This window comes from Sus scrofa, chromosome 14 (genome assembly GCF_000003025.6).
Source record: "Sus scrofa isolate TJ Tabasco breed Duroc chromosome 14, Sscrofa11.1, whole genome shotgun sequence".
NCBI lineage: Eukaryota > Metazoa > Chordata > Mammalia > Artiodactyla > Suidae > Sus > Sus scrofa.
The window spans coordinates 58656667-58670066 of NC_010456.5; the positions used below are offsets into that span (position 1 = coordinate 58656667).

At 43.9% G+C, this 13400-nt stretch overlaps 1 protein-coding gene across 4 annotated transcripts in view; it reads right to left on the reverse strand.

Annotated features, from left to right (window-relative positions):
- DISC1 (disrupted in schizophrenia 1) overlaps positions 1–13400 on the reverse strand; it is a 357514-nt gene that overhangs the window by 50226 nt on the left and 293888 nt on the right. The gene's annotated exons all lie outside the window — the stretch shown is intronic.

Sequence of the window (13400 nt, forward strand, 5' to 3'; positions counted from 1 at the left end):
ATCAGCACAGACTGGGTGAGCCCAGAGCTCTGCAGAACTGAAATCCAAAGAGGATTCTGGCTCCCAGCTCTTTAGGACTTGACTCCTTTATGATTAAACTGGACTACTGGGCTCAGCCTACAGAGATGCCGAACAGAATGTGGGTTCTATTTCCTATCCTTAGGAAGTGTTCCTTTTAAAAGTCAAGTTTGCAGCTACAGAGCAGTGTGTATAGTAGTACTGCACCTTTCATTTAGGGGAGGATTATGAATAGATGGGGCTCCACTACTGAAAAGCAGTGGGAGGATAAACCAAAACTGAATTAAAATGGTTTATTGGGAGTTGTCTAGTGGCCTTCTAGTGAAGGATCTGACACTGTTGTGGCTCAGGTATCCACTGTGGCACTGCTTCAATCCCTGCCCAGGAGCATCTACATGCCACAGTCAGGGCCAAAAAAAGTTAAATAAAAAAATGGAAAACAAAATGGTTTCTTTAGGGGAACATTAGGAAAAAACTGAAGAAAGAGAAAGACAGCCATACTTCTCTGACTGTACCTTGTTCGGTTCCTTTAACTTTGAACCATTAAGTTTGTGTTATATTTTTTTTAAAAGCAGCAATCACTAAAAAAAAAAAAAAAAGTAAGATAAAATAAAAGCCATTAGCCTACTGTGCATTGAGCTAGCTATGCACTAAGCTGATTGTTGAACTACACCAAGGGAACTAATTAAAGTGACTTTAAAACTCTGTAATTTAACTGTACATCCCCAGTGGCATATATCCTAAGAAAAAAAGAACTACAAGGAAGTCTTAGGTTGTTTTCAGTTATTACATTACTAATAATAATGTCAGCATTATTATTCTGAAACCATATATAAAATGGATATAGCAAATATATATACTAGGAATACTACATATATGTAGTCAAATATACTTTATAATGTTACTTCAAATATTACTTCATAATGGAGATAGATAAATAGATAAATAAGTCTTTTAATGATATTAGGAATGAAATTTTTCAACAGAAAAGAAATACAAGTATAAAATAAAAGAAGTAAAGCCTATATATAATCCTAAATTTGAAATGGAAATAACGATATGAGTCTCTGATAGAACTTCTTTGTCTAAAAAAATATCCTAGCTCTTTTCAACTGAAAAGGCCAGGAAGTAATGACCAATCCAGTGCCTATGAGCACCCCCAGAGCCCAGACTATGGTCTCTAAGTATCATTTCCTACTAAAAGTAATAAGAACTCCTTGCTGAAAATGCTGATTCCAGTTCCGGGCCAGGAAATGTACAGGATGAGCCTGAAACATCTTGTTACCTCGGCAAACAAGGAAGCCGCTAGGTTGATGTTAAAAGATTCAGGAGTCTATAGAAAAGGGCCCTCAGTTCAGTCGAAGATGGAAACATTTGAAAAAGAATAATTTCTGCAAAGAAGTGAAACATAACAAATACGTTAAAAACCCATGAGTTCATAATAATAGACACACATGTCTGTGCACACACACATACTTTTTCGGTTCACCATTAGAGGATGCTAGAAAACCCATGATCATTATAAAACTGATGTGTTAAGAGAAAGGATCAGGCATTTATTTCTTCTATAAACTGTAACTAGGACAATCAAATAGAGGTTGAAAGAAAAAAAATTTTAACTCGGAGACATTTACTTCCCCTCATCACCAATCTTGGATTATTCCGAGTAAAAGGAAGTGTCTGCATCTTTCATCTCTTCAGGAAGTCACAGCACGACTGAACGACTATGACCTCCTGTGGAGAACTTTAATCTCTGGTCATGATGTTAAGAGCTCCCAGTTTCACAAACCAACAAATCATCTTTAACAAGACCTAAAGGAATTTCTTTTTTTTTTAATTGAAGAATTTTGTGTAAAAAATGAGACAGTGATGGAATTAGATTCCTATCTTGCAACCCACAAGTGAATGAACAGATCAAGTCAATCGTCACCAATTTAGGGGAAAAGGTGATGGAAATTTTTATGCCAAGAGGGTAGGGCTCCCAACTCCTGAACCCAACAGCCAATCTCAACACCACAGGAGAGAGAATAGATAGTACTGGCTTCCTTGTGTGATTCATTGAAAAGTTGCAACACTATCATTGAAGCACACATGACAATTAAATCAAGTTTCAATACAATCAAATCTATGCATCTACCTACCAGTTTCTGGGAAATACAGGGGAAAAAGAAACATGTTAGTGAAACAAGGATACAAGTAGCCAAATTCTGTAGGACAAAAATACTGGTTTATTCAACAAGGAGCTAGGGAAGCAAAAGGAGTGAGAACCCATGGCTTCCAAGAGACCCAAGACACATTTCTTAATTTGAATAAGTCACTTGTCTAAACAAAAATATGAGACAATTTGGGGAAACTGGAACACTGACTGGATATCTGAGAATATTAAGAAAGTCTTGGTGATGTTTTTAGGTGTGACAATGGTATTACTGTTATTTTTTTAAGACTTCATCTTTTTGAATATATGTACTGACACATTTATGGGGTAAATACAATGTCTGAGATTCGCTTCAAAATATTCCTGTGGGGGGCAGTGGGGGGTAGGTAGGCTGAATAATTACCCCCCCAAAGATGTCCAGGTCATAATCTTTAGGACCCATGAACGTCATCTTGAATAGCAAAGAGGACTTTGCAGATGTAATTTCGGATTTGGGGACCGAGAGATGACCTTGGATTATCTGGTGGGACCCGTGGTATGATCACCTTTGTCCTCATACGAGCAGGCAGAAAAGTCAGAAGCAGAGGAGCAGGTGATGTGGTAAGAGAGAAGCAGAGGCTGGAGCCCTGTGCTGTGAGGACGGAGGAGGGGGCCACCAGCCAAAGGATAAGGCGACCCCCCAGCAGCTGGAAAAGGTAAGGGAGCAGATTCCCCCCCAGGAGGAATCAGCCTGCAACAGCTGACTGCAGCCCAGTGAGACCCGCTCCAGACTTCTGGGCTCTGCAACTGGAAAAGAACATATTTGTATTGCTCCCCACTGCTTAGTTCATGGCTGTTAGTTTCAGCAGCAACCGGACACTAGCACAGTGGGGAAGTGAACGGGGTATGGCTGAAAGCAGTTTGGCTGCACGCTGAAAACCGTTCCCCTGCGTGGAAACCAGATCAGGAGTGTTCATGACCCACCTGATGGGGTGGGTTTGAAGGACACTGACCAAAATTATCCCTGTCCTGGAAATTCCTGCTTCCACACCCTTGAATAAGGTTGTGGTCTTCTCCCAAATTTTTACTTATGCTCATTTAAGAGAGCAAGATGTTGACCTGGTTAGCCTCGCACTCCCCCCAGTTAACAATGGCCCAGACTCCAGCAAATGAGGCAGAGGGAGGCAGGATGCTGAGGGCGCTGAAAAGGCAGATGAAGAGACAGAGCCCATCACAGGCGTCACATCAAACTATGGTCCCCGCGTCGTGGAAGCAACCAGGGGTCACAGCTGTCTGGAGTAGCTCACTGTTTTTTTCCTAAACCTTATGGCCGGCTTCATTCCTTTCCTTCCTATTTATGGATTTGGGTGGTGCCGACACCTCAGCGCAGACTGTAGCGGCAACAGCCTGAAATGGCCATTGTCCTTGTCTTGATGTGCCTCCAAAACCCTCAGGTCCCCAAGTAAGGTGACTGTTAATCGAGAGTCAGGCCTGGGAGAAAAGCTCTGAGATCGAAGCCTGGGCTGGGCGGGGGGTGCTAATTTGCTTTCACACGTCCATCTCTCAGGCTGTGAATCTCTGGACTGCTTCCCACTGATCTCAGAGGAGAATCCTTCCTCCCAGATGGACTAACGTGGCCTGAGAGGAGAAGTCAAGCTCCCATGGTCATGGCTGACCTGTCAGGGTTCACAGGCTGTCAACTCAGAAAACAAAGATGGGACCAAATTGGTTTCGAAATCCTGTGGTTACACTTGAGTAACCCTTCTCACCAAGAGGATTTGGAGCCCCTTACAAAGGCACAGAAGCAGAGAGGGCACTCCAGCTGAGACCCTCTGCCCCCTTGGCCATCAGGAGGGCAAGACAACACACACACACAAACACACACACACACACACACACACACACACACACACACACACGTCTCCTCTTCATGCTCCAATAAGCCACATGGATGAACACAGGGATGCCAAAACAACCCCCTAGAACAATTTCCTTCCTGTGGCTCCAAGAGCTGACAAGCACCATCATCAAAACAAAAAGAGATTCCACTGATGGGCAATTAATCAGGAAAACTCTCGAGACAGGGTGTCATGAAGAGAGACAGGCTTGAGTTTCCGGGCAAAGTGAGGTGGTGCATCCCAGGACCGGTCTGGTCAGGCGCTAGGGCAGGACCACAGCTTCCAGCCAGGTTTCTGCCTTTTCAGAATAATAGGGAAAATTACTCTATTTTCTTTGCCTAATTGCTTTGCAAAAGCTGCTTTGCATAACTGTCACACGTCATCATCTGGGTGATTCTCTTTATTCCATTAAATACTTTTATGATGTCTTTTGGGGGGATTTTTTTTTTTTCAAAGAAGCACCAATGAAAAGGCCCTGTTTGGTGATGAATGGGAGCACCAGTTATCTTTTGAGGCACAATAGAATCATGCAACATTCCCCCAGCCTGAGAAATGTCATCTTTACATCAGTGGCAACAGACGGGAAAAACCTGTTTCCTGCCTGAGGCGGTTGTGATAAGGGATTTTGAGCCCCTCTTGGGGTGAGATCCCAGATGGAAGGGATGCAGCCCAGCCCAGAAAGGGTCCACAGCTCCTGCTTTGCACAGCTGTTGTTTGACTCAGGGTGACGGGGAGGGAGAGCGAACACAGCGAGGAGGAAAAAGGAGTCACAGAAAATGTTGCATGTCATATTTGGTCTAACCTACATTTACCAAGGCTGCTGCACAACTGTCATCCTACTTTCCCTGAAACAAGAGCAAGTACATGGAGTAGAGTCTTCAAAATGACTGCACACCGAAAGCGAGTGTCTGAGAAATTCCAGGAGGAGCTTTACGTGTATTAATCGGGCGTCTGAAGCTAACAGGTTCACACCACGTTAGCAAATTAAACGATCACACAATCTTGACAGTGCTTCCTTGAGTCATTAAAAGTCTTCTCATTGTAATTAATGACAAATTGGATATCTACCTACTGGGGTTTCTATTGATACAGCAATTAATTCTTCCCTAAGTTTTCTCAACTCCCTGCCAAATGCATCAAAAACACTCCATCTGTAAGGGTTTCTCTGGAGTGTGTAAAAATCATCCTCATTTGGACATTCCCTATTGGTTAATTACAACTGCCTTTTTAAGAAGGTGACAGGCCCCTTGAAAAGGGCACACTGTGAAGTATATGGGGGCGAGTCTCAGGGGGCGGAGCATACGGCCCCCCAGGATGCAGTGGACCCAAGGTCCCATCCACTGCCTTCCCAAGTTCATTCTCACAGAGCCATCACAACTGGCTGACTTTCCGCCACTTAAACCAAAGGGAACAAAGAAAGAGGAATCACTGGGCATCTTGCCAAGCCTCAGGCCTCCTTAAATACTGGTGGACTTCTTAATTGATCTCAATGGGCAGGGTGATCGTATCATTGCTTTAAAACAGGCACACTTTGGGTTGAACTGCACAAACCACAGTGGAGTCTGTTAGCAGAGCCTTCTGTTTTAAGTAATAATCTCCTATTTTCTTTTTTTGTTAAATGTTATCGAAGTATAATTGATTTACAATGTTATGCTAATTTCTGCTGTACAGCAAAGTGGTTCAGTTATACATATAGATATATATTCTTTTTCATATACTTTTCCATGATGGTTTATCACAGGATATTGAACAGAGATCCCTGTGCTCTTCAGTAGGCCCTTGTTGTTTATCAATCCTGTATATACTAGTTTGCACCTGCTAATCCCAGACTCCGACTCCTGCACTCCCCCCCACCCCTTCCACCTTGGCAACCACAAGTTTGTTCTCTATGTCTGTGAGTTTTGCGTGTTTTCTTTCTTTCTTTCTTTTTTTTTTTTTTTTTGTCTTTTTGCTTTTTCTAGGGCCACACCTGTGGCATATGGAAATTCCCAGGCTAGGGGTCTAATCAGAGCTGTAGCCGCCGGCCTATGCCACAGCCACAGCAACGTGGGATCCGAGCTGTGTCTGCAACCTACACCACAGCTCATGGCAACGCCGGATCCTTAACCCACTGAGCAAGGCCAGAGATCGAATGCAACCTCATGGTTCCTAGTCGGATTCATTAACCACTAAGCCACGATGGGAACGCACTTGTGTGTTTTCTATTAATCAGAATCACAGCCATCTTTTTTATTTCTCACACTATGTTTTAAAAACGCCCCATGTCCAATGAAGTGTGAAAGTATCAGTGACAAAGAAGATTACAACAGGTGATTCCAACCTGCTCCTCATAGGCAGTCCAAACTTTCAGTTCTGATGCTGTGGTCAAAAATCTGTCTTCTCCAGCTTCAAGCCATGTGGGTTGCCACTCAGATTCTTCCCATTGCGTGTTGGGAAGAAGATCCTCTGCCCTCTCTGAAGCCCCTCCCCAGACAAGCCCAAGGGGTTCTGGCTAATCCTTCTGCTTCCTTCCCTCTGCTTCCCCTCTTCTCTGGGGCAACGTTTTTACTCTCTCCAAGGAAAATGTCAGATGGAGAAATGCAAGTTACTTTCTCCTCCAAATGCACCCTTTTCACTCTTAGCTCCATGGAGGGTCAAGGGAGGACGGGGGTCAGCCAAGCAGAGATGAGGCAGGGATGGAAAGGGGTGACACACTTCCTACAGCCTCTGCTTCCTAACAGCTCCTGCTGCTGATGAGAGAGACAGAGACAGAGAGACACAGAAAGAGACAGACACAGAGAGATAGAGAGACAGAGACACAGCGAGACAGAGAAACACAGAGAGAGAGAGGCAGACACAGACACAGAAACACAAAGAGAAACAGAGACAGAGAGACACACAGAGAGAGATATGTCTGAGAGACAGAGACACAGAGAGCACATAGAAAGACAGAGAGGCAGAGATAGAAAGAGACAGAGAGAGATAAACAGAGACACAGAGACACAAAGAGAGAAACACACAGAAAGACAGAGACTGACAGAGACACAGAGAGAGACAGAGACAGAGGAAGACAGAGAGACACAGAGATAGACACGCAGAAACAGAGACAGAGAGACATAGACACAGAGAGACAGACAGACAAACAGAGATAGAGATAGACACAGAGAGACAGACAGACAGAGAGAGACAGAGGGGACAAAGAGAGAGAGACAGAGAGAGGCAGAGAAACAGAGACAGAGAGAGACAGAGGGAGACAGAAAGAGAGACAGAGCTGGAGGGAGACAGAGAGAGAGAAAGACAGAGAGAGAGCTGATACAAAGACAAACAGCCCCCAGCTGAGCATGGAGGTGAACACAGGAGGTCACACCAAGCCAAGGAGGACAGGAGTGAGGCCCAGAATCTGCTTTTCTGAGACTGCAGAGGAGGTGGAACAAAAGGGTCGGGGCCAAGGCTGCTAAGAGGCAATGAGGGAGACCCTGAGCTCTCTGAGGAGCAGTGAAATCTGGGGAGAGAGGAACAGTCTTGACTCATGCCTGTGAAGAGGGAGAGGAGGTGGGCCTGCATCAGCACCAAAGCAATAAAGTAAAAGTGCAAAGTATCAAAAAGAGGCTGCCTCCTCTCTGTCCATACCTGGGGCGGGGGGCTTAGCTCCTGCTGTCATTTCTTACATTCACTTCCCTCAACAGCTGCTGCAACCAGGTCCATGGGGGTTGAAGTGGGTGGTTCCAGGTGCATAGGAACGTCAACACCACCCAGCATCATTTGGAATAAAGAACATTCTATATGGGATCTCAAAGAATTCCATTCATTGTTGGGAGGATGGTGAGTGGAGCCAGCCTAGCTCGGTCAGTTCTGGAATGGACTCCTGGGATAAGCAGACTCTTGGGCTTTCAGCTATTATGCTGTTAAGGGCCACACACCCCAACAAGGCGTGTGGATTCTTGCCTGAAATTCCCAAGAGCTCTATATCTTAAATTTGGTCTCCCATGCCTTTTGTAACCCTGCCCGTTCAGTCTTCATGTCTCTGCTTCTTTCATCTTCTTTGCATAACGAGCGTTGACTCTTCTGTTGCAGAATTAACCCCTTTTTTCCTTTGCGGAGGGAAAGACATATGCTGAATGTGACAGCTGACTGGTATTGGAAAATAAGGAGATGATTTCAGGAAAGTAATGTCACCATGGTGCTGACTGTTTGATTATGCAGCCACTTGTCGGTCAGAAAATGACAAACATGCTCTCTAATATTAGATAAAGTGTAGACATGTACTACTAGACATGTATGAAATAGTTTCAAAGACAAAACTGAACTGAGCAAAACAAAAGAGTGAAACAGAAATTCTACAATGTTCTTCCCACATCCTCACAGACTGCCCCGTATGCAGCTGCCTTGGAAACACATGTTCTGGGGACCCCACCTTCAGCCCTAAATCCCATCTTCATTGGACCGTGGGTATTCACACTTGCTTTGACTGACAGGCTCCATGAGCCTGGGGTGAAGGACAGACCCTGAACTCTGAGGCACACTTGGAGGGTCCCCTCATTGGCACTGATCTGTGTGCAGGGCTGTGTCCCCTCTAGTCCCCTCTTTGGGCAGAGCAACGTGGCCTTAGTGTCCCAATGTCGTCCATACATAGTCTGTGCTGGCACAGAGAGGTCAGTTCAGCTTTGCCAGAAAGTCCTCTCCAACTCTGGGAAGCAGAGCAACAATCAGGTTTCACTGACTTCTGGGCTGAAGGCAGAGCCATCCAGACAGACAAGCCAAGGAGGTGGGGGGTGCAGGCAGAAACCCCCACAACCCTCTGTCCCTGTTCACACCCTGCCGGCCACCGTTGCCTGGTCATAAGCAGGATGAGGTCACTTTATTTCCCGGAAGGCTTTCCATGTTGAAATTGCAAGATAATGAGAAACTAAGTATTAATTAAAAAAAAAAAAAAAAAAAAAAAAAGAACCAAGTTGCCTTTAGAAAAATACGATCAGTCTCTAAGTAAATTTCAGGGAAGACCAGTGAGTTTTTGAGAATTCCTTCTAAAGCTAAAAAGCCTCTAAAAAAAGTATCTAACACTTTCATATTCAAAACAGACTTTAATGATTTTTTTTCTTTTCTGATTATGAAAGTATGATGCATATTAAAAAAAAAAACTCTTGAGAAATACAGGAAAAGAAAAATAATGTATAGGCCACTAAACTGCACCTTCAGTATGTGGAAGTTTTTAGGAAAAAATGCTACAAAAAAGAAGAAATTTTCTCATCAGTCATGTACCCAAGAGACTCCATGAGTTTAAGCGGAGCCTTAAGATCGAGAGCTTGGTGCCCACAAGCCAGAGACATGAGTTGGTGACTGAACAATAATAAATGTCTCCTGTATAACAGTTAGATACAAGATACCACATAGGAGCAGCAAAAAATGTAACCCACCTATAAGACTTTTGAATATTCCTTTTGCCTCTTCAAGAAAGATGGCTAACAGACAATATGTAATAAGTGAGACAACAGATACCACATCTTCTGTCTACCAGTGGAACATACTCAGCCATAGGAAAGGATGACAGCCTGGCATTTGCCACATGTATGGACTTGGAGGGTGTTATGGTTACTGAAATAAGTCATATAGAGAAAATATACTGTATGTTTTCACCTGTATGTGGAATCTAAAAACATAAAACAAATATAAAAAAAATGATAATAATAATGGAGAAAACAGAAATTCAAGCAAGGTTCAGCATAAAGGAAAATGAGTGAGGCCAAAATAGCATGTGTATAATGGCTGAGTAATATTCCACTGTGTATTTTTAGCAACATGGATGGACCTAGAAATTATCATGCTAAGTGAAGTCAGTCATACAATGAGACACCAACATCAAATGCTTTCACTGACATGTGGAGTCTGAAAAAAGGACAGAATGAACTTCTTTGCAGAACAGATACTGACTCACAAACTTTGAAAAACTTATGGTTTCCAAAGGAGACAGTTCGAGGGGGTAGGGGGATGCGCTGGGGTTGTGGGATGGAAATCCTATAAAACTGGATTGTGATGATCGTTGTACAACTATAAATGTAATAAATTCATTGAGTAATTTTAAAAAATAACATGCTTAATGACTACCTCTGGACACAAAACCTGAGAAGTAAGAACAAGTGCAGAAAGCTATTTTAGATTTTTTTCCCTTATCTATTATATACCACTAAGATTTGATGGCAAGACAAATGGATTTCTGGAACATTACATCTTAGACTGCCTTGACTTTTTGAACCTCCAGTGGAACATCACATTTCAAGATACAATGGTTATTTATCCACTCATTTTTGCATTCCTAATTTTACTGAATATTTATCACATGCCCAACACCACGCCAGCCATTAGGCACACAAAGCAATGAGGCATGGAACCCATCCTGCAGGAGCTCACAGACCAACAGCATCAGACAGAAGTCAAGGCAACGGCGACGTGATGTGAAGCACAGGGAACTCTACCCAATATTCCATGATAACCTATATGGGAAAAGAATTTGAAAAAGAATAGACTGTGTATATGTACAAATGAATCACTTTGTTGTATAGCAGACATTATCACAACATTGGAAACCAAATAGACTTTAAAAAAATGAATAAAAATAATATATGTGAGTCTTTGGGTCTCCAGGTCTAAACAAAGATACTGTTGTCATTTAGATTTATCTCCAAAACCATAACTGGCCAGATCAAAATCTCGCTACAGAAGAAAAGACTGTAAAGTTTGTCCTCGACAACGTTCTCATGGGAAGTGAGCATTCTCTTCAATTACCAGCGACTTTCCTTCTAAACCCCTGTAAAGCCCAGAGATGCTACAGACAGTGCAATAAATACAAAGATTTTCATCGGCATCTATCACCTCACTTTAGTCAACATCTTACAGGATTAACTGAGTAGCCACCATGATGCAAACTGTACCTGGGCTAAAAACTGTTTTTGTGTTTTAAGACGTTGATTCTCTCAGAAAGAACCATGACTGTATTGGATTCATGCAACCATCACTCCTCCAGTTCAGCGGGAAGGGTGGTTCTGCCACAGGAGGGAGAGCTGGACCACGACCATGCTCCTGCAGCATCCAGGCTGGCCTCCTACTCTGAGGCAGCCGTGAACCTCCCTGCCTGCACCTCAGGGCACACCAGTCCCCAGCCTCTGTCTGCCCCCTGCCCGCTGCCCAGGGGTTACAGACCTGGCTGCCTTTTCTCCTCCTGTTGGGTGTTTCCACCACACCGGTTCAAACAAATCTGAGCCAGACCTCCTCACAACTTGAAACAACAATGGAAAGAGTCACCAGGAAGCAGACTGGAGGATGGGACAGATGCTGTCCTGGTCCCTGGAGACTGTTGACGGACCCCAAGTAAAGATCATATACAGTGCACCCCAATGTTCAATGCAGCACTATTCACAGTAGCCAAGACATGGAAACAACCTAAATGTCTATCAACAGGGGAATGGAATATAAGATGTGTGTGTATATATATATATATATATATATATATATATATATATATATATACACAATGGAATATTACTCAGCCATGAAAAAGAATGAAATAATGCCATTTGCGGCAACATGGATGGACCTAGAGATTATCATACTAAGTGAAATAAGTCAGAGAAAGACAAATGCCCTATGATATCACTTGTATGTCACTTAAGAAATGACACAAATGAATTCATTTTCAAAACAAAAACAGACTCACAGACTTTGAAAACAAACTATGGTTACCAAAGGGGAAAGGTGGGAAGGAGGGATGGACTACGGCAGGGGCGGGGGATTGGCATATGCACACTATTGTATAGGGAATGGATGGTTAAGGGGGACCTGCCGTACAGCACAAGGAACTTTACTCAATATTCTGTGATGACCTGAATGGGGAAAGAATCTGAAAAATAATGGATGGGTATCTATGGATGATTGGGTCACTTTGCTCTACAGCAGAAATGCTCACAACATTATGCATCGACTATACTTCAATCAATTTTTAAAAATGAAAAAAAGGAACATATGAGAGTCATGCATCCACATGGCCGGAGAGGAGATGGGAGATGAGACCAGGGCATCTATAAATTGGCTGCAGGTCATTCACTTATTCCATTACTCACTCGAGGAACATTTGATCTTCGGTCCCCTCCCCTGCTCGGGGCTATCAAACCCCTGAGGATACATCCTGAAGAAGGCAGACATCCTCTTCGAAACCTGACACTGAGCACCCTGAAAGTGGGAAGAATAACTCCATGCAAGCACAGGACTCCGTCCTGGAAAGATGAGGAAGGCTTCTAGGAGGAGACATCTGAAACTTGAAGGATGATCAAGGCTTGGATAGATGGGGGCTGGTGGGGCAGAGCCAGTGGGGGTGCCCAGAGCATTAGCAAAGGCAGTTATAGGCCAGCGTGTTGGGAGCAAGGAGACTGGCCAGCCTCAGGCCATAGGGCTTGACCTACTGAAGATCAAATCACTAAATATTGGGTTGAACCATAAGAAACTGCCATTTTTCTAGTCAAAATGGTCAAATAGCAGGCATTTCACATGGAGGGACCATTCACCTGGCTGGGAGGGGAGAGGAGGCACTCTGGGCATGACTGTTCCACCAGTTCTGACACACAGGACAGTGAAGACCAGAGCAGCAGGAGGCGAAAGGAACTAAGGTTCACTGACAGCCAGTTCTGAGAGTGCTTCCTCTACAGTGGTTCATAAATGCACACATTGACCCTGGGAGATAGGTACCCAGCCTTCAGTTTTATAGATTAAGAAACTGAGGCTGAACGTTCACCTGAGGTTGGGTAGCTCATAAGTGATAGAGCTGCAATTTAAACAGGCATCTCGCCACCTAGACCCACCCTTACAACTCCACCCTGCCGCCCTCATGGGACACATGTGTTCGAGGCTTACGGCTGAAAAATGATCATCAGAGTTACGATCAAGAGGGATATGTTGAGACCGCCTCGGCAGTACACACGGGAGCGGAGCATATGGGACTCAGGGCAGGACACCTGACCCAGAGGAGCGTCCTACTTTCTAAGGAGGAGAGATGTTTCCTTAAAGGATGCCTCTTACCTGAAAGCCCTCCTACCCCCTACAAGCTACTGACCACCTTCCGTGGTTCCTCCCCACGTCTAGGGCATGGGAGGTAGAAGAATTCAGTCAGTGGATGGAAGAACTTGCTTTCTAAGCTTTAGAATCAACACTGCAGCATCATAGAGCAAAGCTCAGCAAGGTGGCCCCCTTAACGTCTCTTAAGGGAGAAGCAGTATTTTAATCGATGGCATCGTTCTGGCGGACAAAGGTTTAAGGCATAGCCTATTTAGAGAGTTATTTAACAATTTCCAAAATAGTAGCAAAACATTTTCCATAAGGCTAAATGA